Genomic DNA, 26,132 nt, shown 5'->3' with positions numbered 1-26,132 from the left:
AGAAGGGGGAGTCACAAGGGTTGATGGTTTTCACTTAGGAGAGACTTTACATTCAAAAGAGGGGTTGAAACCCACAAGATCCAATCCCACACAATGCAAGATTGGATTTTATATGAGTTTCAAGGGTTGTGACATCAAGGATACCCTCTTTTGTAAAGCATGTAGATAGAAAGATTGAACTAGGAATGCATGTAGAAACAAGAAAGATTCACTTATAAACAGAGATAGGGATATGGGATGAAGCTGTGGACCTGGAATTAGCAGTAAAATGTCAAGACGGTGCTATTCTGCAAATTTGAGCAAAAGTTGACGGGACGATGGCACCCGGTGTGCACACGATCCTCCGAAAAATCCACGAAACAAAGGGGGATCTATTCGTCTCTGCACAAGGATTCCAGATCTTCAATTACAGCCGCGTACCTACAACCTTGTTGTAAGAATGTTTGTATTCTTACATGCAAAGGTGTAATGTATGTAGTATGTTGTATGTTGTAAGTGATCTCCTCTTCAATGGTTGAATCCTTGTCTTGAATGCAACACTTAGCCTTGAATGGAGACTTAGAATGCTTAATTGCTTGACGGAATGCTTGAATGCTTGAATGCTTGAATGCTTGAATGTTTGAATATCATTTCTGCCTTTTTTCCATCTCCCAAAATGGGAGAGGAAATGTAGTTTATATACTTGTCAATTAGGGCTGATAGACTGATTTTCCTAACCTTAGGCCGACCAGGAAATATTATTTTCCAATTTGCAAACTTAAAGACCCGAAGCCCCAAAAGAGACCGGGCCCAAAATAGGGCCAGGGACAAGGGTGCTAGGCACCATGGTCTTGGGGGACCAGGGCGCCGGGTGCCCTAGTCCTGAAGGACCAGGGCACTGGGCGCCATGGTCCCACCTCCAGGGACAGCAGGGTGCAAGGAGGATCAGGCCAGAGTGTTGAAAAATGCAGTTTTTGGTGTCATAAGCAAGTTTTGGGGTCTCCATTCAGGTTCCGTGTTGCATCGCCATCGTGAAGACCCAAATGCGGTCGAAATTGCAAGTGTCACAATTTTAGGACGCTACAATTACATATCTTCTTTTTAAAATGCAAGCCAATACCCTTAATCCTACATTCATTTTATTCACCAAACCAAATATGTTTTAACCCATCATTCCCTATCTACATGCTCTTTATCCTTTTTCATGACAATGAAAACCTGATGCATAGGTATATTCCATCTTTACTAACCAATTTAAACATACTTCAATTGCATCCAATACTAACATGATCATCTTCTTTATCATTAATTTCCAAATGCATAATGCAATAACCTTAATGCCAATTCTTACATACAATTATTTACATGATTTTCATCTCACTATATTTTATGCTACTTAATATGCAATTCTTTCAATGCAACCCAATCTAATACCTTAGTACATTTATCAACCAGGTCCAATGTTTCCTATATCCCATAACCATTCTCCTAAACTAATATGATTTCATTCCACTTTTCAAGCTTATCTACTCTTAATGTATAACTATAGTTCATTTCCTATCTAGCACAAGAGACATATTTCCTAATTCCTTTACTTAAGAATAAACATGCACATCATCTCAATAACTCCTTCAATTATAGATTCATTTAATAATTTACAAACATTTAACAATATAAATCCATTCCCTTTTCAATGTAAGTACTTGGAATACTTCATATACAAATCATTTACTACCTATCTAACATGATATGCATTCCGTTACTTTACAATCTAATCTTTAATTATTGGCTTCATTCCGGAGCACCAATAACTATTATTTCTAATTCTTCTTTACATTCAAATTCTCACGAGAACATATCAATTTTCTCTATCAGGGTTTACATATTAGCAATATGATCTATTCAAGTTTATAATGCCTTCTTAACGTCATAGCATACACATAGTATCCAAGAAAGTCCATAATTCCAATTTCATGATATAATAAAACACGTCCACAATTATTCTCTTACTAGAGTCAAAGACTTATCCCACATCAACTAAAGCTAGCTAGATTATTTCCTTAAGGTTAACCATCCATCCTATCAATTACCCATTCATGTTCGTAAACAAGAATAGCAACCATCCATCATGAATATTCATTTAATTCCATCATCATAATACATGCATATTAAATATCCATTTATAACAAAACATTACAATACATCTCAATGTCTTCTTTCATGAATCCTAATCAAGTCCTAAGATAACATCTATTAATACGTGAATATTTCCATCCTTCGAAGAGCATAATTATTTACACATAGTTTTATCTACAACTATTACAAGATAATTACATTACATAAACCATGATATCAATTACATCCATCTGCTACAAGGTACATCCATAATCCATCAAGAAGGAGAATCCACATCCATGTAAGAAGAATCCAAGAGAACATCCCAATAGATAAAAGCACCAACCACTCGACCATGTGGAACCAAAGGAACCACCCCCCTGCTAGGAGATGGCACAGGGTCCCCACACACACTATAAACCTAAGTTAGCACCTATAACCAAAGAGGCTACTCACACAAGGACTCTCATGCAAGAACCAACATATTACAACAAGAATAAACTCCTAGAGGTGTACAAATCAACAAGGCATAAATGCATCCAATAAGTCATAATCATGAATCATCAGGGGAGCACATGTAGGAGTGGAGTGTCATCACATTCCATCCTCAAAACATTATAACATAGGGCACTAGCCTGATGGGCATGTGGAGCCATCTCAATCTATGAGAGACTAAGGGAGATTAGCTTATTGTATTCATGGCCTTCTCATGCTTATCCTAAAACATCCTCCCTAGGATCAAGTCATGAGGTTCACACCAATTTTATCTTGATTAATGAATTTTCCCAAACCCTTAATTTTATTATTAATGTTATCACTTGTTTAATAATAAGGAAAAACCTCCATGTGCCCTAGCAGTCTAGACAAAAGACTTATCAACTTAACCACCCATCTCTCATGAATCCGGTCATCACATGAAATCCCACTCCCCCTAACATGGCCCAAACAACAAATCACAAGAGGCTTTAAACCATGAAAATATAATATTCATATGCAGCCAAGAAAATCCACACATACTCTTAGAACATACACAAGGCTACAACAACATCAAATATAAAAAATGAGCATCTTGGCCAACAATAAGCATAGGCTTATCAAGCCATGAAATTTGCTACCAATAATGAAAGTAAAACCAAAGCAAGGCCAACTCACTTGCTGGTCCAAAAATAGTAACACATCCGACTCATCAACCATGGTATATCAACATGGAAGAGGGAATAATTATCTCTACAATAACATAGGAAGGTAAATATGCATAAAACCAACAAAATACATCAAATCAAATCAGATATAAATCTAGAAATCATCAACAAGTCCTCAAAAATACCTCTGGTACAAGGATAGATATGAAAAGTACAATGCAAGCAAGAAAATTGAGCATAAGATATAATAGAGAGGAAGTTCCCAAGCTCTTGTCGCACATACAAAGGACCCATATTTTGCAACAAGAAGTTTTGAAGCTCCTGTCGCAAATACAGAAACTCAGCAAAATGCATGGAAAAGATAGAATTATGATTTCAGATTAAAAATCATAAAAAAATAACTAAAACCCAAAACCAACAAGGCAATAACGCCTAGCAAATACCTTTCAAGAGGTGAAAACAATTCAAAACAATATAATTCAAGGCAAAAGATCTTATCAAAAAACCTTACACAGCCATGGAGTCAAGACTACTCTCAAAAGATCAATACAAGCTCAAGACTTCATTAATTAGACATTAAATAAAAAAATCATGGGGAGGAGAGGTTATGTGAGTCTTCCTTAGGGCAATGCCAGACCATGATGCACACAAGAAGCTCAAACTCACCCAAATCCTAAAACGCACAATGAAACCTCAAACAAAGGGATTCAATCTCCAAAACAATAAGACACAATCCATAAACATTTGCAGATCCACCAAACCAAAAAGAAGGAATGAATATACAGGCCATGAATTCATGACAATGCCCAGAAATATCATCCATATTTCAAAACTAAAACTTTATAATAAAACTATACACCCATAAACTATATCAAAACTCTATGAAATGGGAATAGATTTCATTCACAAGCTTGCCAAAACAATTGCATCCACAGAGCATACAACCATGAAAACCAGAAAACCAAAAATAAACAAGGGAAAAGAAGCTCCAACCTATATCTTGTGTGATGGAACGGAGCTGAAGAAGAGCCCACACACTCCAACAAGCTCCAGCAACAAAATCCCCGAATCCAAAATGCCAAAACCAAATTTTTATAGAGAAGGCCAAAGAGAGCAACCCGTGAATAGTCATAGGCTTGAAAATAAAAAGCTGTGAAAAACCAAAAACCCTAGCCACATTCTTGACCAATCAAAATATTCCATTTTGGAATATAGCTAACCTACCCAACATAGTTTAAAATATTATTTTGAATTCGTATTCCACCAATGGGAATAAAAGGTAGGTAGAAAGAAATATAAACATATTATAATTATATGAGTGGGGGCATATTATTTTTATAAGCTAAAGTATTTAATACACCCCAAATTATTATTAAGCAAGCTATATAAATAATCAAATTATAGGCTATAATAAAATAAACCAAATGGGTAATTAATAAATAACCCAAGACTATAAAATAATTAAATATCCTTACTAAAATATTATTTGATAGTAAAGCTCAAAACAATAATAAATAAATAACAATAAATATAAAATAAATAATAAATAAATAAATAACTATTTAAACATTAAATTCCAAATGAACGATAAATAAATAATAAATTCCAAATAATCAAAATGCCAATAACTCAATAATAAATAAAAGAACATTAAATCACACAGTATTAAATATTCCAATAAAACTATATTAAACCAACCATTGAATTAATCAATCAAGAACCATATAAAATCACACATCAATTAAATAAATAAATCAACAATAACTAGCCTAATCACAAAGCCACAACTCACTAACTGACATGGTGAATTACGCCAAGATGCTAATGACTCAAAATGAACAACTTAGACCTAGAGTATGTGTAGGGAACTCATGTCATCTCCGGACCACATGCCATTGGGATTTAAAGACACGCTCAGACCTGTGTAGCCAGGTGGAGTCGATGTCTGGTACCTGCAAGGTCCTACAACCACAAAATGATAATACAACATATACATATATCATAACAAGTAAGTGATAGAGAGTCGCGACGACACATCCTGCTCACAATGAGTGATGTGGAATCATCTCTATCACAAAGACAGTCAAACACATCTCATAAGCATCTCATCAAATGTAATCATGAAATAGGGTTATTGTAATCATATTCAACATCAAATCCATGATCAATATAATCTTTTGATAATCTATCACATAGTAATCATATAGTATCCATCAAATCACATGATCAATAATGATAGTATTAACATCGTATAAATCATCCAAAATGGCATGTGCCCAATAATGTCTATCGTCACTATGCGTAACTAAAACACATGAATAATCATCATCCAAATCACCATAAATAATTGAGATAATTCTATCACGCATGGAATGAAAGTAAACTCTAATAAAAAAAAGTCAAGGGTGGCCACTACACTCATTTACAAGACATCGTAATATGGTAACATCTCTAATACAAATAAATCAACAACATACGACAACTGCATAATAAAGAGTCATATTTTCCATATGAACCACAACTACTCCCTTAACTTCCATAACTATGTTGGTATTTTGATGATGTTTAGTTGTGATTGTCATTGATGGACACACACTTCTTTTATGTATGAGTTATTCTCAACTGGTAATATGTGTTGTATTGATCACACCGATATTATATGTCATTGAATGTATAGTCTTTGTAAATATAAGACTATCGCTATTTTATAGAAGATGCTTACCATTCAAAGCATGACCAAAGACCTCAAGTGGTATGAAGCCATCAAGCGGTATGAAGACCTCAAGCAGAACGAGGACCCCTAGTGGTAGTTAATCTTTTTGATCAAAACACTATGCTCTAGTTTACCAGTTTTTGTTTATAGGTAATCGGTATACTATGCTAAACCGGTAAACCTATAGAGTGTGATGAGTTATCATCCACTGACACTTTGGCGGTGCTTTTGTGTCGTGTTACCAAATGTGTCTAGATGCTTTGAACCTAGGAAAATGTAATCCAATCTCATTGGACCGACATGAAATCAGCTTCCTATTTAAGGACATCATGTCTAGGGCTTTAAAGTGTGTATGTGCACGTGTATATTGAAGAGAGAAGTTGTTATAGAAGCATCATGTGATGGAAATTGAACATAAAAAAGATAGAAGACTGATGTAATGTTGCAATGCACTAACAAAGAGTAGTCAAGGATCTAATCAAGCATTTTGTGCCACTTTCTAGATCATTCACTTGTTAATTACTAATCTCTTCGACAAGTTTGAAACCCTTAACCAGGTAGGCCTAGTCAAGCCTTTTGTAAATCCTCTAACAAGGTAGTTCATAGTTGTGGATCTAAAATCCTTTAACAAGGTAGTCTTTAACGAGACTTATCTCCTAATAGAGATCTATATTCCTAACAGGATCTGTTCTGGTGAAGAACATTGTAAGGCCTTAACCGGTCTAACCTTAATCGGCCTGGTTACTATTTTGTAGATAATTGACTTGTGAGTTTTACTCACCGTGGTTTCTCCCATTTGGGTTTCCACGTCAAAATGTCTTGTGTTATGGTGATTGTGCTTTTGTGGGTGAATTCTTTATTTTCTATTTGGCTTATTAGTGTTTTAACCGATTTGTTGTTTAAACTATTATACTGGTCTATAGTAAAATTGCTTAAGAATTTGGTTGTTTTTGGGCATACTAATTCACCCCCCTCTTTGAGTATTCATCAATTGGTATCAGAGAAAACCTTTCTCTAAGTCTAACCACTTGAAAGGAGATATGGGGGAATACAGCATGAGGGAACTCACTCACCGTTTGGCTAAATCTGAGAGAGCCTATGATGATCTTAAGGTCAAGTATAAAGCCTCTTTAGCCAAAAGAAGAGAGCTTGTTGAGAAAATGATGGAAATTACTCAGAACAGCTCTTCTGATCAAGCAGACATGGATGCCCTAGTCCAAGAAGTGGAGAAACTAAATAGTCCAAAACTAACCTAAGGAGGGAGCTGGAAGGACAAACTATCAAGATGAGTCAAGAGCTAAAAAATAGAAGGTAAGCTAAAGATCTAGTGAAGGAAACCTTAATGCAACCATTTCTCATAATGAAACCTTGATGAAAACCAATGATGATCTTTCCAAGGAACTTGTTGAGACAAAGGAGATACTTGCAAAGTTCAATCGAAGTGCTGTGAAGTTGGACCAAAAGTTGGAAACAATGAAGCCATCAAAGGATACCTTTGGACTTGGCTTCTCTGCATATGAGGAAGGTGAAACCTCTCGAATCAAGACTGATGCACCAAAGGAGCAATTGGCACCTAAGATCAACCAAAGCAAAGGTAAGCCAAAGTTCAAACCTATATGCTTTAACTGCCATAAGGAAGGACATACTGCCAATGTGTGTAAGAGCAAGGCTTATAATAATTTTCCTCACATGCAAAACAATGTGTACAACCACAATGCTAGAACCAGTAGACTCAATGGTCATTGTTATGCATGCAACAAGTTTGGGCATAGATCTTTTGAGTGCAAATCAGTTATTGTTTACGGTGAAAATGGATAACAATAGTATTGAAAAACTAAATGAATTCAACCACAAAACCTAGCCTAACAACAACAAAGATCCACCATAACATATGAAGATTACTTAAGATAATACAAATCAAATGAAATCACAAAGATTATACCATCACATGTCCAATAGGGTTTGAATCTCCATTCTTCCCATCTCCATTGATCTTGCTTGATATAGTTTATCTCAGATTTTGTGTGCACAAGAGCTCAACAAAGAATGGAAATGTGGTTGCAAGTAGGATCACATATGAAAGATAGAATGCTAGGATGCTTGATTAGAATGTATATGTCCAGGGGGTTGATAATGAAGGAAGTGTCTCCTTATATAGAAGACACTATAAGAAATGGAGGGATAAAATTGAGAGGTGTAAAAGATAAATGGTTGGCTATGATTAGAGGGTAGGTAGAGAAAATAAGAAAATAATAAGAGGGTAGGTAGTGTATGAATTAAGAGATGAATGAAATGTGTCATAGGTAGAAAAGGTTAATGAATTAATTAAATAAATAAAGATTAATTTAATTAATAGAAGAAGTGGGATAATTAAATAAATAAAAGTATTTATTTAATTTAGGAAAAGGGGAATTTAAATAAATAAATGTATTTATTTAAATGAGAAATAAAGCTAGAAGAGGATAAATGAATTAATTAATTAAATAAAGATTCATTTAATTAATAGAAGAATTAGGATAAAATATTTAAATAAATAAAAATATTTATTTAATTAGACATGACAATTTTAGGTGTCTACATTTTGCCCCTCTTCGAGACAATGCAGCTTGTCGCGTTGTTTCAAAGAAGATAATATGAACTGATACAAAGTTGCCCCAAGATGGGAATGATACACCCCCTCGAGAGATTGGATGAAAATGTCTAAAAAGATCATAGACAATCTCTCAATAATAAAGAAAGGCTCGAAAAGACTGACCGGATAGGATAGAGTGACAGAGTCACAGGATAAAGAAGACTGACATGAGAGACTAGGGCTAGGGTAGTCTATAAGATAGACTGCAAGGGGAAAACATCCTCATTGTCATCCACACATCCAAGACATCAGAGTGTAGAGAGAGAATAGAGCAACAACAGTCAGCAGCGATGGAATTGGTTCACACATTCGATCGCATTCACCGATTTCAGAGGCCAGCAGATGCAGGAGAGCCTGTAAGTACCACAAAACCTCCTTGTACTTTGTCACAATAAATATTGTCATTAATGCATGTTAGGTAGCGCATTTAATACATTTTAGAATATGTCAAACAAGGTCAAAAAATTTTGAGGCGCGTTTGTTGGCATTATGTGAACCGGTATGAGGACATAATGATATTGTATGTTGTCATTGATGTCAATATGTGATATGAAGAGAGAACCGGCTTATGTGAGAACCAGTATATATGCCAAAGTAAAGCGGTATATTTGTTCAAGGTGAACCAGCATGTAGTCATGGGAACCAACACATGGAAGCATTATATGACTACTGATTGGTAGGTAGTTTCCACTTCAGGATTTCTGCTTGGAGTATCTCAAGCTTGTGTGACTCAATCAGTGATCTTTATGTGATGAAGTTAGCATGATAATGAAGAACAGATAGTGTTGCCATGTAAGCCTTGTGCGCATGAAGGATCTTGCATAAAGAAGAGTGTTCCTATCTACCTCGGGAATGTGCAAAGTTTGTAAACGGTGATAATGTGTGATGGGTTATCAGCTGCCATGAAATCGGTGGAAAACAAACAATGGAGAATGTCTTGAGATTGGATCAAGACTATTGCATTCAATAAAGTATGATCAATGGTCAAGATTGAACCATTTGAATTCCTTAACCTAACAGGTCTAGGGTTTAGGGTTTATGCTACTGACCTGTCTGTTGTCCTATAAGGTCGATGTTGTGATTCTTTTAGAGGTTGTTGGCAAAAGTTGTGTGTGTGTATCTAAGAGAAGAGATACATGATTCTTGCCAAACCAGAGGAGAGAAGTCATATCTATAGAGTGTAAGTGTAGAAGGTGAAGAGGAGCTTAAGCAGATTTGCATTGGCATTGAGTGCTATTATTAGGTCATTGATATACCTGTTGATCTTTAAATACTTCAACAATTGCGAAATCCCCTAACAAGGTAGCCTTAATCAGCTTGTTGAAAATCCTCTAACAGGGTAACTCGAAGCTACTGAGTCATTGATATCCTTTAGCTATTGAGTTCTTGAAATCCTCTAACAAGGTACCCTTAACAAGGTTTAACCCTTAATCAAGTATTGTAGCCATCCCTTAACCGAGTGATTCCTAACAGGATCAGTTCCTAACAGAACCTATTGTATCTGTCTTTAACTGGACAAGGCTCCTAACAAAGCAGACTTCCAAAGAGTTCAAAAACAATCTTGTGGGTATTCATCCCCACTGTGGTTTTTCCTAGTTGGGTTTCCACGTGAAAAATGTGTGTCATATGTGATGTTTTCTTCATGTGATGTTATGATTATTTTCTGATTAAGTGGTGATGCATGTTGATCTTGTTGTAATATGTACATCTTTGATGTTAGATTGTATGTTCATGCATTAGAGTGAAATGGGAATGAAGAGTTAGATTATATGAGAAGATAAGTGTCAACTGGTCTTTGCTCGTCTTAGTTACACTGGGTTTTGCTAGTTGAACTCTATTGAAGGACCGGTGCTGCTGTTTGTCTATCAGTGCATAAGTGTTAGTTGACAAACCAGTTAAAGGTTGAGTTTTTGCCTGTACTGATTCACCCCCTCTCTCAGTACTGGTTTGGTACTATTTGTTCATCATTAAGTTATCAATTGGTATCAGAGCATCCTCCAGGTCCTCTGTGTTGTAAGCTTAACTGCTTGAGGGAAAGATCATGTTGTAATGATGAAGAGGGAAGGTCCAAAGTTTAAGAAAGAAAATTTTAGTATATGGAATGACAGAATGAAGATATACATCAAAAGCATGGGTGCTCAACACTGGAGCTATGTTGAGAATCCCTATGTTTCCCCTATCGGTACTCTCACTGGTGATCAAAAGAGAGAGATATAGGAGAATGGGCAAGTCATGGAAGCCCTAATCAGTAGTTTATCTAATATTGAGTTCATTGATGTCCAAGATAAGGTAAATCCCAAAGAGGTATGGGATGCTCTTGAAAATATCTAGGGAGGTGATGAGCATGTAAAACAAGATAAGGAAGAAAGTCTTAGAGGAAACTTTGAAGGCATGTGAATGGTTGAAGGTGAAACCATTCAACAGCATGGTATTATAATCAAAACTGTTGTCAGAGATATCAAGAGTGCAAGTGGTAAAATGGAAGAATCCACTGTGGTAAGCAAAGTCCTGAGATCCCTATTGCTGGTCTATGCAATAAGGGTTGCTACTATTCAAGAGCTGAGATCAATAGACAAGACTAAGGTATCCTTGGACTCCATCATAGAAAAGTTGGCAGCCTATGAGCTAAATAGTTTTGATGGCAGTGTTCAAAAGACTGAATCATCTTTTAGAGCTTCTATTGTACCATCTAGGAAAGGAAAAGAAGCGAGCACTAGTGGTGAACTAAGATAGAGCAGAGTAATGGATGATGAGGAGTTTCTGATGGAATTTGAAGCTCTTCTTGCCAGGAAATTTCCAAAAGGAACTGGTAAATACAGAGGTAAGCTCCCTTTGAAATTTTTTTTGTGTAACCAGATAGGACATATTGCTATGAACTATCCTAATAGTGACAACAAGGATAAACCAAAAAGATTCAGGAAATTCAAAGGAGGAAACTGGAGAAACTATTTTGTTGCAGTTGATGAAGGTGTCACAGATGAGGAATCAGAAGATGAAGAGAATGAAGACATTGTGTTTGTTGTTGTAAAGGAAGATGTGTCAGACGAGAAGTCTCTTGTCTCCCACTTTGATAATTCCAATGAGTGGATTATTGACAGTGGTTGCTCACACCATATGACTAGTGACCAGAGCAAGTTTCTATCCTTGGAAGAGTATGATGTTGGTGTGGTTCGTTTTGGCAATGATGCACCATGTATGGTTAAAGGAAAAGGGTCCATCTCTCTGAATGGAAAGAGTAGTGATAACAATGTGTATTGGATTGATGGTCTCAGACACAACCTTCTGAGTGTTGCCTAGTTGAATTATAGTGGCCTCACTTTGGAATTCAAGAATGGAATTTGCAGAATCAAAGGAAAAGATGGTGAATTGGTAGCCACTAGCATGCAGACCAAAGGTAACCTATTTCATCTGAATGCAAATATAAGTACATGTCTTATGGCTAAGTTTGATGATAGCTAGATATGGCATAGGATACTCTTCCATATAAACTTTGATAACATTGTGAAGGCTAGTAAGATCAAGGCAATTAGAGGGTTGTTGGTGCTAAGCAAACTGGATAATACCTTGTGCAGAGAGTGTCAATTGGGGAAAATGTCTTCCTCAACCTTTAAAGATAAATCTTTCACTACTGACAACTTGCTTGATCTTGTGCATACTGATTTGTGTGGTCCTATGAAAACTAGAAGTGTGTAGGGTGATAGGTACTTCATGATTCTCACAGAATGATGTGGGTCACATTCTTGAAAGACAAGTCTAAAGCCTTTGTGAAGTTCAAAGCTTTCAAAGCATTAGTGGAGAAGGAAAGCGGTAAAAGGATCAAGTGTCTCAGAACTGATCAAGGAGGGGAATTCACTTCTGGTGAATTCAACAAGTATTGTGAAGAATTTGGCATCAAGAGGTAACTGTCTGCCCCCCAGACTCCATAGCAGAATGACCTAGAAGAGAGGAATAACCAAACTATGGTTGAAGCAGCTAGAACCATGTTGATTCAAGCAAAAGTAGCTCACACCTTTTGGAGAGAATCAGTAAGCACTGTAGTCTACACAATGAACCGGGTACTCATCAAGAAAGGTAAGGATAAAACTCCATATGAGTATTGGACTGGTAAGACACCTATGATTAGCTACTTTAGGGTATTTGGTAGCAAATGTTACATCAAGAGGAGTGAACATCAGGGCAAGTTTGAAGCTAAATGTGATGAGGGAATATTCCTAGGATATTCCAACAAGAGTAAAGCTCTCAAGTGTTTCAACAATAGGACTCAGAGAATTATGGAAAGTATCAATGTGAGAGTTGATGAAACCTCTGAGAAACTGGAGGAAACAGGCAGTGAGCAAGCTGTAAATGAACCAGTTGTAGCCTTCTGGGAACCGGTTGTCAGTCAACCAAGTATCAGTAACAGTGTTCCTGAACCGGTGAATGTTGATATTGATGAAGATGAGGATAAGAACCAGTTAAGACTATTCCTCGGTATGTCAAGCTGAATCATGATCCTAAGTAGATCATAGGAGATAAGGATGCAGGAATCCTTACAAGAAGAAAGATTAGAGAAAACTCATATTTGATCTCTGAATTTGAGCCTAAGTCATTCAAAGAGGCTCATAAAGATGAAGACTGGATCAAGGCAATGGAAGAGGAACTTGACCAAATAGAGAAAAATGGTACATGGTCCTTGGTACCCAGACTGGAACATAAAAATGTCATTGGCACCAAATGGGTGTTCAGAAACAAGTTGAATGAGGATGGCACAGTGATCAGGAACAAAGCCAAATTGGTGTGCAAAGGATATGCTCAAGAAGAAGGAGAAGACTATGGAGAAACCTTTTCTCCTGTAGCCAGATTGGAAAGAGTTTGTATGCTTCTTGCATATGCAGCTTTTAAAGGATTCAAGGTATATCAAATGGATATAAAATATGCATTCCTAAATGGTGTACTTGAAGAGGAGGTGTATATAGAGCAACCAGATGGGTTTTCCCTATCTGAAGATAGTGATATGGTGTGCAGGCTACATAAAGCCTTATATGGTATAAAGCAGGCACCTAGAGCATGGTATGAATGTCTACATTCCCATCTTGTGAAGATTGGATTTGAGAGAACAAGTGAAGATAGCAATATCTACTTGAAATTTGAAGGAGATCAGATCCTGATCTGTGAAGTTTTTGTTGATGACATTATCTTTGGTGGAGATGACAAGATGAGTCATGAGTTTGCTGATGAGATGAAGGAAGAGTTTGAGATGTCACTCATAGGGGAGATTAAGTTCTTCATTGGACTGCAGATCCAGTAGATGAAAGATGGAATCTTTATCACTCAGTCCAAATATGTCAAAGAGGTGTTGAAGACCTTTGGCATGGAAGATAGAAACCGGTTGGTACACCGATGGTGACTGGTTGCAAATTATCAAAAGAGGATGATTCCGCATTGGTTGATGAGAAGGGATACCAATCAATGATTAGTAAGTTACATTATGTAGTGCATAGTAGACTAGATATTGCAAATGTAGTTGGCATTATTGCAAGGTTCCAAAAAAGTCCAAGAGAATCCCACTTGGTTGCAGTCAAGCGGATTCTTAGGTATCTGAAGGGAATAGGTGACTATGGATTATGGTACTGATGGGATGGGGTTTGGGATAGACTAGCCTAATCTATGCTCTTGGATCCTTTCCTTGGATCACCTAGTGTTCTCCTCACACCTTAGGGTTTCTAGGACTCCTTTTGCTTGAGGAATCCCCTAAACTTTCCCAATCCACCCACCAATGAGTTGCTATGCTGCTGCTAAGGTCTCACCTACTCATGAGACTCAAAACCCCTTACTATGGCTAATAAGGGCTAAGGCTTGTTCCACACTTTCCAAGGTCTTTGCAAGGTTAAATCAGGTCTAAAACCATGTTTTACATCCATCCATGTGCTCCCAATAAGTTGCTACCTTCATCCTTTCTACGAATTTCACTATTTTGTGTTTTTGCTTACAAAACAAGGCTACAAGGATTAGGACCAATTAGGCCTCCTAACCGGTCTTCTAGGGCTCCCTCTCACAAATGATGCAAAAACAAGCCTAACTCCCAAAATGGACTACCATTAAATTGGCAAGGGCTCAAGGATTGTCTAGCTTTTGGGCCTCCAAGTGGTTGTACAGTGCCTAGGGAGAATTTTGGGGTTTTTAAGGGTTTTGTGAGGGTTTTGTGGTATGCTTGGCTCATAGTGAAGGTTTTGTGTGTTAGCCACCTTGTTTGGATTGGTTGAAGCTCCTCCTTCACACCAATGATGCTTCTAATACTCCTCTACACTTCCTCCAAAGGATGTACTCTCCTCTGTCCAACTTTGCTCTCCAAGAACTCTGCAATCTAACCTCTCCTAACCGGGCACTATCCAGTCTCACCTAGAAGTAGGTCTTTTCTTGGCCTTCCTACATTTTGAAGGGCCCTACTTGCTTGGGACTATAGTATAGAGTCTTCACATCCATTCCCCATGGTTTCATGGTGGTTCCACAATGGGGAATGGAGTTAAGACTTCATTTACTCAATCCTGTCCAAAACTGGACAATAAGAAGACAGTTTACAAACTCACTCAATCTACAAGTAAAAACCTAAACTAATTGCTTGAAATGAAAGTATTTACAACATGAAAAACATTCCACATAGATTTGGATGTTTCTCAATCCATTAACTTTCTTGTTTTCTTCATTCAAACTGATTGGTAACAGTTTTACAATCTCAGTCTGATATCTTTGCTAGGGCCGTACAATCTCTAACATCCAACCCATGAATTTAGGGTTTGCAAGTACTTATACTACCTTTTCCTTTGTCTGTGTTCCCAAAATAGATTTTTCCATGCTAACTAAAGAACTTAACATCAAGGTGGAAAAGTTGCTTGACAACTTTTAAAAGTTGTCATGCAACTTTTGAGCAACTTTCCCAATGTTGCTCTTCATGACTCCTAGACCCACAATGGGCCAACCTAAGGACACCACCATGATGTGAAGGACCCCTAAACACCTCTAGGACACACATACCCACCATTGTCAAGAAAATCACAATCTTGACTTATGACCCCTAAGATCACCACTAGGACCCTACCTAGGACCTATGAGCACATGGCTCATTATTTTATGTACAATGGCTTCATAAGAAGCATAACACCAACAAAACAAGAAAGAGAAAGAGTTTGTAAGGGTCCTCCTACACCAGGTACCCATACAACAATGATTTCAACCTAAAAGTATTCACAGATGCTGATTGGGTAGGTAATGTGGATGATTGGAAAAACACAACCGATGGTGCATTCTTTCTTGGTGGTAGACTAGTCTCATGGATGAGTAAGAAGCAGAGTTGCATCTCTCAGTCTACAGTGAAAGTGGAGTATGTTGCAACTTTCATGAACTGCACTCAGACAATCTGGATGAAGCATGTATTAGATGGCTTCAAAATCCCTGTATCTGAACCGGTAAGTATATTTTGTGATAACACAAGTGCTATCAATATTTCAAAGAATCTAGTTTTACATTCTAGAACCAAGCATTTTGAGCTTAAGTATCATTTCATGAGGGAAAAGGTTCAGAATAAAGAGATTGCACTGGAACATGTTTCTAGTAAGGAGCAGTTAGCAGACATATTCACCAAGCCTCTCCCAAAGACTACATTTGTGTATTTGAGAGGTGAATTGGGGGTACTGCCCCTTCAGGAGGTAAATTAAAAGTATTTGTTCCACATTAGTCAGGTATTGCATAGTCAAATTTTTTTTTGATTGACGTGTTGAAGGATGCTACTCCTCAGGGGGAGCAGTATAATGGAACAAGGATGTTTTTGCCTCCATTTTGGCATTGTTGTCAAAGGGGGAGAAGAAGTGTAGCGGAGAAGATATCTACAGAAATTGGGGAGAAAATGAGTTTGCAGAAAGATATCTTTGTATATTGCCATCAATGCCAAAGGGGGAGATTGTTGGCATTATGTGAACCAGTATGAGGACATAATGATATTGTATGTTGTCATTGATGTCAATATGTGATATGAAGAGAGAACCGATATATATGCCAAAGTAAAGTATTATATTTGTTCAAGGTGAACCGGCATGTCAAGGTGAACCAGCATGTAGTCATGGGAACCAACACATGGAAGCATTGTATGACTACCAGTTGGTACGTAGTTTCTACTTCAAGATTTCTAGTTGGAGTATCTCAAGCCTATGTGACTCAATCGGTGATCTTTATGTGATGAAGTTAGCATGATAACAAAGAACAAATAGTGTTGCCATGTAAGCCTTGTGCGCGTGAAGGATCTTGCATAAAGAAGAGTGTTCCTATCTACCTCGGGAATGTGCGAAGTCTGTAAATGGTGATAACATGTGATGGGTTATCAGCCACCATGAAATCGATGGAAAATGAACAATGGAGAATGTCTTGAGATTGGATCAAGACTGTTGCATTCAATACAGTATGATCAATGGTCAGGATTGAACCATTTGAATTCCTTAACCTAACAGGTCTAGGGTTTAGGGTTTATGCTACCGACCTGTCTGTTGTCCTATAAGGTTGATGTTGTGATTCTTTCAGAGGTTTTTGGCAAAAGTTGTGTGTGTGTATCTAAGAGAAGAGATACATGATTCTTGCCAGACCAGAGGAGAGAAGTCATATCTGCAGAGTGTAAGTGCAGAAGGTGAAGAGGAGCTTAAGCGGATCTGAATTGGCATTGAGTGCTATTATCAAGTCATTGATATACCTATTGATCTTTAACTACTTCAATAGTTGTGAAATCCCCTAACAAGGTAACCTTAACTAGCTTGTTGAAAATCCTCTAACAGGGTAACTCGAAGCTACTGATTCATTGATATCCTTTAGCTATTGAGTTCTTGAAATCCTCTAACAAGGTACCCTTAACAGGGTTTAACCCTTAACCAAGTATTATAGCCATCCCTTAACTGGGTGATCCCTAATAGGATCAGTTCCTAATAGAACCTATTGTATCTGTCTTTAACCGGACAAGGCTCCTAACAGAGTGGACTTCCAAAGAGTTTAAAAACAAGCTTGTGGGTATTCATCCCCACCGTGGTTTTTCTTAGTTGGGTTTCCACATGAAAAATATGTGTGTCATGTGTGATGTTTTCTTCATGTGATGTTATGATTGTTTCCTGATTAAGTGGTGATGCATGTTGATCTTGCTATAATATGTACATCTTTGATGGTAGATTGCATGTTCATGCATTAGAGTGAAATTGGAATGAAGAGTTGGATTATATGAGAAGATAAGTGTCAACCGATCTTTGCTCATCTTAGTTACACTGGGTTTTGCCGGTTGAACTCTGTTGAAGGATCGGTGCTATTGTTTGTCTATCAGTGCATAAGTGTTAGTTGACAAACCAATTTAAGGTTAATTTTTTTCCTGTACTGATTCACCCCCCCTCTCAGTACCAGTTTGGTACTATTCATTCATCATTAAGTTATTAGCGTTTGTGTTGCTGCCAGGTGCGTCTGGGTTGGCTAGGTGCGTGTGTATTTGTGCAAGGCGAATCTATGAAGGAAAAGGCATTTATGTCAAATGCGAACATGTGTATGTTGTGCGGGTGAATCTATGCTATGTGGGCACATCTGTGCAGAGCAGGTGCATCTGTGCAAAGCATAGGCATATCTGTGTATTTCAGGCACGTTTGTGCAAAGTAGATGCATTTGTGTCTTTTAGGTCAAATCGACAGTTATGTGATGAACATACACTGTCGATTAGATAAGCTGCTGAGAGGATACACTCAAGAAGATCCTCTAGGGAAGACTAGGATAGAAAATAGGGCTAAGATTGATAATTCTATGATAGAACATACATTGCCAATTAGGAAACTACTCAAGAGGATACACTCAAGTAGAGGCCCTAGGATAGGATAGATTGAGGCACTTTATGATGAATAGGGAGTACCAAGACATTGTACTTTGTGATGAATAGGGAGTACTAAAAAGAGAAGCACTTTGTGATGAACAGTGAGTGCAAATATGAGCAACACTTTGTGATGAACAGGGAGTACCACTAGGATAAACAACAACACTTTGTGATGAACAATGAGTGTCACTAGGATAGACCACCATATGATAGATATAAGCACTAGGATAATAAGTAGCATTTTGTGATGAATAGTGAATGCCACTTTGATTGACAGAGCTGATTTGCTTGACTGCAAGAGTATCTACCTATGTTGGAGTCACGGGAGATATTCCCATCAACTCAGAGCTTACGACCAGAGCTGACATTTGAGGATAGAGAAGCTATTGAGGTTATGGTCTTGCGATTCATTCTATATGTGCCTAAGTTTTGGGTGAACATGGGGTTGCTGACTGCAATAGCAGAGAGATGGCACTCAAAGACTTGCACTTTTCATTTGTCGATGGGTGAGATGATAGTCACCTTAGAGGATGTGTATAGGATATTGTGGATACCAATCGATGGAGAGTTAGTACCCTATGATCGAGATGGAGACATGGATGCACTAAGATGAGTGTTCTAGGATCCAGGACTAGAGATGAGGGTTGGACATGTCACTTGGCATACCATGACACAGACATGATTAGCGCTACCAGCAGTACTGGTAGGAGTGATTAGTGGGTTCCTATCTCCAGATAGGGTGACATGAGGGTTGGCTATGGGCTGGGGGAGTACATTGGAAATACTGGTGACACAGCATACCAGATATGCCTAGGCACTGTGCATGCTAGTACATTTATACTATGAGCTTCATCAGTTTGTATACCATGAATCCGTAGGATTGGGTTGTGGAGTGACATTATTGTAGGTATGGGCTTATAAGCATTTGCCGGTTACCCAACTAATTTATTTCAGGGGCATGGGCCATGGGTGCAATTTTGTGCATTTATATGATATGATTACATCTCAACCGCGGATCAGGAGATAGGAGTATTAGCACCAAGTCATCGATGAGATTGACACTGTGGTATGGAGACCATACCGAGAGTGTGAGGAGTGGGAGGATGACATCGTTGAGTTGCCATACACATTCAAGAGCAGGTATCTGATTGGGTGGATGCCCTATGTACTAGAGAGGCAGTTGGTTGATAGGGTTTGCAGGCAGTTCGACAAGATTCAACGGATGCCATGGGGTTCTAAGATGTATGCTTGGATAGTGAGGGATCAGGCACACTTTGGGCCCATTATTTTCATATGATCAGGCAGTGATGCAGCTGGTAGAGATAATTCCCTTGCCATGGGATATGTTGCTAGAGATAGAAGATGTAGGGATGGATGTTGAGTATACTACATATCAGGCTAAGCAACCATTTTCATGACTAACAGACCCAAGGGAGCAGATAGATGGAGATGGCGGGGGTGATGAGGATGATGATAGAGATGGTAGAGGTAGAGGCCGATGGAGGAGGCAAGGGGTGATAGGAGAGAGGAGAGTGGCTCCATGGAGAGAGGGTGGAGAGGAGAGATAGGCTCACATGGTGAGAGGCAGAGGTGGATTGCCTTTACGGGTGCCAGCAGCATAGGGTCCCAGATAAGTACACGGATAGGGACAAGGATGAGGACAGGGGCAGGGGTAGCCACAGGAGCAACCATAGGTATAGGGGCATGAGAAGCCACAGGTACAGAGGGGAGATGAGGAGGATGAGCTATTGGAGTTGAGGGAGATATGTCAGGGACAGGCATATGAGATCCTAGATCTCGAGCGAGAGAGGGATAGGCTCAGGAGACAGCTGAGGAACATAGAGTGGGAGAGGGATTAGACTATTTAGCACTATATAGATGCTGAGATGACACTCAAGGAAAGGAGGTAGGTGGCAGAGGACACAAGAGCTGGTTATGCTTATGTTCTATGAGCCAAGGAGGAGATAGGCTACTAGAGAGACCTATACTATGGGGTTGTGCCACCAAAGTAGCGGGCTAGGAGCTCCCATAGACCATCATGGATAGCGACGACCACTGGAGGGAGGGACAAGAGATAGGCATTGAGCGGTGGGGTCATGAGTCCTCCACCACCAAATAGAGGGGATAGGAGAGATGATCCTAGATTGGGTCCTTCCAGAGCTCAGACTCCATCGAGGCCAGGCGGCTCCGAGGGAGGGAGTCCATCATAGCCTAGAGGGCTCCCTATGTATCAATTTTGTACCATTTTGTATGATGAAACCTTTGGGTGATTGTAGCCATATGATTTTTGACATCATTGTATCATAACACTTATGATCATTGTATATGGTGAAAATGGATAACAACAATATTGAAAGACTAAATAGATTCAACCACAAAACCCTAGCCTAACAACAACAAAGATCCACCATAACATATAAAGATTACCTAAGACAATGCATATCAAATGAAATCACAAAGATTATACCATCACATGTCCAATAGGGCTTGGATCTCCATTCTTCCTATCTCCATTGATCTTGCTTGATATATTTGCTCTCAGATTTTATGTGCACAAGAGCTCAACAAAGAATGAAAATATCATTGCAAGTAGGATCACATATGAAAAATTGAATGCATAGTGTAGTCAATTGATCCGTTAGTTGGGGTTTGATAATGAAGAAAGCATCTCCTTATATACAAGACACCCTAAGAAATGGAGGGATAAGATTAAGAGGTGTAAAAGATAAATGGTCGGCTATTATTAGAGGGTAGGTAGAGGAAATAAGAAAATAATGAGAGGGTAGGTAGTGTATGAATTAAGAGATGAATGACATATGTCATGGGTAGAAAAGGCTAATGAATTAATTAAATAAATAAAGATTCATTTAATTAATAGAGGAAATGGGATCAATTAAATAAATAAAAATATTTATTTAAATGAGAAATAAGGCTAGAAGAGGATAAATGAACTAATTAAATAAATAAAGATATTTATTTAATTAGACTGGACAATTTTAGGTGTCTACATTTTGCCCCTCTTTGAGACAATGCAGCTTGTCACGTTGTTTCAAAGAAGATAATATGAACTAATAAAAAGTTGCCCAAGATGGGAATGATATGCCCCCTCGAGAGATTGGATGAAAATATCTGGAAAGATCGTAGACAATCTCTCGATAAGAAAGAAAGGCTAGAATGGACTGATCGGAGAGGTTAGAGTGACAGAGTCACGGGATAATGAAGACTGACTCGAGACACTATGGCTAGGACTAGGGCTAGGGTAGTCTATAAAATAGACCACGAGGGGAATACATCCTCATTGTCATCCACACATCCAAGAGATCAGAGTGCAGAGAGTGAATAGAGCAACAGCAGTCAGCAGTGATGGCATTGGTGCATAGATTCGATCGTGTTTGTCGATTTCAGAGGCCAGCAGATGCAGGAGAACCGATAAGTATTGCAAAACCTCCTTGTACTTTGTCATAATAAATTTTGTCATTAATGCATGCTAGGTAGAGAAATAAATGTGCATTTAGGTATGTCAAAAAAGGTCAAAAAATGTCGAGGCATGTTCGTGTTGGTGCCAGGGGCATCTAGGTTAGCTAGGCGTGTCTATGTTTGTGCCAGGCGCATCTGTGCAGGAAAAGGCATCTATGCAGGAAAAGGCATCTATGTCAAATGCAAGTGTGTCTGCATTGTGTAGGTGTGTTTGTGCTATGTGGGCATGTCTATGAAAAGCAAGTGCATCTGTGCAAAGCATAGGCACATCTGTTTATTTCAGGTGTGTCTGTGCAGAGCAGGCGTGCTTGTGTAATATGTAAGCGCATTTATGTCTTCAAGGCCAAATCAACAATTTTGTGATGAACATTCACTGTCGATTGGATAAGTTGCTGAGAGGATACACTTAAGCAGGTCCTCCAGGGAAGACTAGGATAGCAGATAGGGCTAGGATTGACAATTCTGTGATAGAACATACGTTGCCAGTTAGGAAACTACTCAAGAGGATACACTCAAGCAGAGGCCCTAGGATAGGATAGATCGAGGCACTTTGTGATGAATAGTGAGTACCAAGGCATAGTACTTTGTGATGAACAAGAAGTACTAATATGAGCAGCACTTTGTGATGAACAGGGAGTGCAAAACATGTAGTACTTTGTGATGAATAGGGAATACCACTAGGATAGAGTATCATAAGCACTTAGTATAATAAGCAGCATTTTGTGATGAACAGAGAATGCCACTTTAACTAACATAGCTGATTTATTTGACTACAGAAGTACCTACCTATGCTAGAGTCACGGGAGAGATTCTCATCGACTCAGAGTTTACGACCGGAGCTGACATTTGAGGACAGAGCAGCCATTGAGGTTATGGGTTTGTGATTCATTCTGTATGTGCCTGAGTTTCAAGTGAACATGGGGTTACTGACTGCACTTGCTGAGAGATGGCACTCTAAGACATGCACATTCCATTTGTTAATGGGTGAGATGATAGTCACCTTAGAGGATGTATACATGATACTGAGGATACCGATCGATGGGGAGTTGATGCCCTATGATCGAGATGGAAACAGGGATTCCTTGAGATGAGTGTTTCAGGATACCAAACTAGATATGAGGGCAAGACACATGGCATGGGATACCATGACATGAACAAGATTGGCATTACCATCAGTACTAGTAGGAGCGATCAGTGGGTTCCTGTGTCCAAATAGGGAGACACAAGGGTTGGCTATGGGTTGGGGGAGCACATTGGAGACACTGGTGATATAGCATACCAGATATGCCTCGGGACCGTGCATGCTGGTGCATTTGTATTATGAGCTCCATCAGTTTGTATACCATGGATCTATAGGATTGGGCTATGGAGTACCATTATTATAGGTGTACGTTAGGAAATAGGGAATCATCACAAACAATATAAACATACTAGTCATTAGCTCAATCACAAAAGCTCATTGCAATGATCTAATCCTAAACACACTCAATAGAGACATGAAAATTGAAACATTCAAAAAGATTATGCAAACCAAATGTAAATCCAAATGCTTCCTTCATGCGGCTCCATTGTTCTTCTTTCCTCCTCAAATAGTTTGGTTGTGGATCTCACCTACAAGTGCACATACATGATTGAAAGCAAGTAGGTAAGAATATTGCTCAAAAGTACTCGAAGTGTGATTGATTAGAAATTCGATAGTCTGATTATTCTCATTCTCATTATTAGCCAAGATTGAAGAAATTCATCCAATTTATAGAAAAAATTAGAGAGAAGACAAGATTAGCATGATTCAATTCAAATGGAAATTGCAAATCAATTATGTCAATTATGATAAATTATGACAAATTATGCACTTTCTATGCAAAATTTGTTGATTGATAATTTATGACAAATTATGGCAAATTTCTATGTCAAAAATTGATTGACTGTCAATTATGACAAATTATGACAAATTTCTATGTCAAAAATTGATTGATTGTCAATTATGACAAATTATGACAAATTGAAATGTCATTCCCATGGAATTAGGAGATGAAATAGGAGGGAATAGAAATTAGATGAATTTAGAAATTAGAAAATTAGAAAAAGAGGAAAATTAGGAATTAAGAATTAGGTAAATTAATTAATAATTTGTCATTTATTAATTAATTCACAAAAAGAGGAATAACTAGCCAATTAAATAAACATTTAATTGCGATGAGAAGACTTAGGATAAATAAATAATTTATTAATCCTAGAGGAAGAAATGACACACAAGGCTAAATGATTAAATCATGAAACCCTAGAAGATGAATTAGCAATGCGAGAATGACAATTAGGTCTTGATTGAAGATAATTGATATCGATCATGATTTTGAATTGATAAATGATTTGATTGATAAAGGTGCCAATTGATGAGGAACAATGACTAATTGATCCAAATTGACATAATTGAGACAGACAATAGTTGATGGCAAATTGATCGCAAAATGACAAAATTGAAAATGACTATGATCGATGACAAAATAGATTGCAAGATGACAAGATTGATAAGAGGACAAAACCCTAATTAGGATCGACGATGTCCAAAATGATGACAAATGAGCACGCACATTGATGTGATAGGATAAAATCAATCAAAATCATGACTGGATAGTGTTGTCAACAAGACCAAATTTGAGAGCGAGATGATTGAAGAATGTAGAAGAACGACTCGATGCTTGCAAATGATAAAGACCAAGTGCAAATCATAGGAGAAATGTTAATGTGATGCAAAAACCTAAAATGAGGCAATGCGCAAATGTTAAAGTATGACTCCACAAGCGTTGACCATTTTTAGGTGTCTACAATAGGTATGGGCTTATGAGCATCTGTCGGTTACCTGACCGATTCATTTCAGAGGTAGGGGCCATGGGCATAGTTTTGTTCACTTATATGACATGACTACCTTGTAGTTGCAGATCAAGAGACTAGAGCACTGGCACAGGGTCATCGATGAGGTTGACACTATGGTATTAAGGCCATACCGAGAGTGCGAGGAGTGGGAGGATGATGCAGTGGAGCTGCCATACACCTTCAAGAGTAGGTATCTGATTGGGTAGACACCCTATGTATTGGAGAGGTAGTTGGCTGATAGGGTTTGTAGGCAGTTCAATAGGATTCAGCAGATGCCACGGGGTTCTGGGATGTATGCTTGGATAGTGAGGGATCAGACACACTTTGGGCCATTATTGTCATATGATCAAGTAGCGATGCAGCTGGTAGAGATGACTCCCTTGCCTTGGGATATGTGGCCAGAGATAGAGGATGCAGGGATGGATGCAGAGTATACTACATATTGGGCTGGGCATCCATTTCCTTGACTAACAGATCCAAGTGAGCAGATAGATGGAGATGGTGAGGGGGATGAAGATGATGATGGATATGGTAGAGGTAGAGGCTGGCGGAGGAGGTGGGGGGTGATAGGAGAGAGGAGAGTGGCTCCGTGGAGAGAGGGTGGAGAGGAGAGACAGGCTCACATGGTGAGAGGCAAAGGTGGATTTCCTTTACAAGGGCCAGTAGCACAGGGTCCCATACAGGTATAGGGACAGGGATAGGGACAGGGACGAGGACAGGGGTAGGGGTAGCCACAGGAGCAGCCATAGGTATAGGGGCATGAGAAGCCATAGGTATAGGGGGGAGAGGAGGAGGATGAGCTATTGGAGTTGAGGGAGATCTACCAAGGACAGGCAGATGAGATCCAAGATCTGGAGAGGGAGATAGCTAGACTTAGGTGACAGCTGAGGGACATAAAGCGAGAGTAGGATCAGGCCATTCAATGCTATACAGAGGTTAAGACAACATTGAGGGTAGGGAGGCAGGTGGTAGAGGATATAGGAGCTGGTTATGCTTATGTTTTGTGAGTTGGGGAGGAGATAGGCTACTAGAGAGACCTATACTATGGGGTTGTGCCACCAGAGCAGCAAGCGAGGAGCCTCCATAGACCATCGTGAATAGCGATGACTACTAGAGGGAGGGACATGAGACAGGCATCCAGCGGTGGGGTTATGGGTCCTCCACCACCACTAGATAGAAGGGGTAGGAGAGATGATCCTGGGGTGGGTCCTTCCAAGGCTTAGACTCCATTGAGGCCAGGAGGCTCCGAGGGAGGGAGTTCATCATAGCCTTAGAGGGCTCCCTATGTATCAGTATTGTACTATTCTGTATTATGATGTACACACCTTCGATTGATTGTAG

This window comes from Cryptomeria japonica, chromosome 10 (assembly GCF_030272615.1).
Source record: "Cryptomeria japonica chromosome 10, Sugi_1.0, whole genome shotgun sequence".
Classification (NCBI taxonomy): Eukaryota; Viridiplantae; Streptophyta; class Pinopsida; order Cupressales; family Cupressaceae; genus Cryptomeria; species Cryptomeria japonica.
The sequence above is the reverse complement of the archived record's forward strand: the minus strand, read 5'-3'. Positions refer to the sequence as shown.